This window comes from Phalaenopsis equestris, unplaced genomic scaffold, assembly GCF_001263595.1.
Source record: "Phalaenopsis equestris unplaced genomic scaffold, ASM126359v1 Scaffold001189, whole genome shotgun sequence".
In the NCBI taxonomy this organism is placed as follows: Eukaryota; Viridiplantae; Streptophyta; class Magnoliopsida; order Asparagales; family Orchidaceae; genus Phalaenopsis; species Phalaenopsis equestris.
This window is the reverse complement of record NW_018165628.1, coordinates 411,893-413,429: the sequence shown is the minus strand read 5'-3', so window position 1 is coordinate 413,429 and position 1,537 is coordinate 411,893.

Genomic DNA, 1,537 nt, shown 5'->3' with positions numbered 1-1,537 from the left:
AAATGAATTAGCTACTATATGAATTAGCCACTACAGTAGGTTTTTGAATACTACAATGAAGTTCATCTATCGTAGGGTTGGCATATCTCTTAATGGTCTAAATTCTTGATGAATTTCAATATTTTGATCATTTTGGTTTGTCATTTCTATAATTTTTTTAGATTTTTAAAATTTTTTAATTTTTTTTGTTTTCTGATTTTCTTAACAGTTCTTTCTAATTCAGAATCGTAGGATACTGGTCCTTCAGAACATGAACTACACATATACTAACATAAAATTAAAATGAAATAAAATAAACACACAAAAATAAAATACTGTAATAAGATATTGTTACAATAACTCTTAAAGTTTAAATAAGACTTTCTAAAATAGAAATTCACTTTCAATCAATTTTTTAAATCTTCCCGAGCAACGGTGCCAAAAACATGATCCAGAAACTGCTTATATGCAACTGTATAACAATGTATGCGATTATATTTTCACTTATATTTCCCTACTTTACAACAGTACAAAAAACTTGATCCTGAAGAAAATAAGAATTTAACTCTTTAATTTATATATATATTGGGATACTATGCAAGTATACATATTGTTATCAAGTAATATAGGACTTTTTGATTAAACCCTGAATATCGATCCCACGAACGAATATCGAATCCCACAGGAAAATTAGCAATATGCACTTTCAAACAACAAACTTATATTTCAAAAAGATAATTATTTAAACTATAGATAATTTGATAGTAATTAAAATTCAAATCTTTTTGGTATTTTTGAGATTTTGATAAAATAATAACAACTTTTAAATAACTTGAGTTTATATATTGCTGATTATTACCACCCGTAGTATTATTCCAATGGAAGTTGGGATGGTTCTCCCAACCTGAGTTATAATAATTTGAATATGGGTTATCCAACTTGTTATATATGACATTCAAAGTTTCTAATGATACTTGAGAATCTACCATTTGTCCTAATGAATTCTCTTCAATCATAGAGATTGGTTGAGAAAAAATCATTCTAAATTGCTTTAACTTCCTTGAAATTGCAGCAACTTGATTTGCTAACATAGTAAATGCATCATATTCATGAATATTAGCTACTTTCTTTGGATTTACCCTCTCAAAAGGCCATTGAAAATTATTGGTAGTCATTTCTTCAATTAAAACATAAGCGTCATGAAATGGTTTTGACATCAATGAACCACCAACAGTGGCATCAATAATAGATCTAAGAGATCCAGTTAATCCATTATAAAAAGTCCAATATGGTATTGCATTGTGTGAACACTTTCTTAAGAGTTCTTTAAATCGTTCCAATGCGTCATAAATAGATTCCCCTTCAAACTGATTAAAAGATGTAATATAATTTCTAAGCTTCGTAATTTTTTATGGTGGAAAATATTTAGCAAGGAGTTTTTGTGCTAAATCACCTCAAGTTCTAATAGATCCAGGTACTAATGAATTCAACCACATATTAGCTTTATCCCTTAGTAAGAAAAGAAATAACATAAGTCTTATGGCATCATCTGATACAC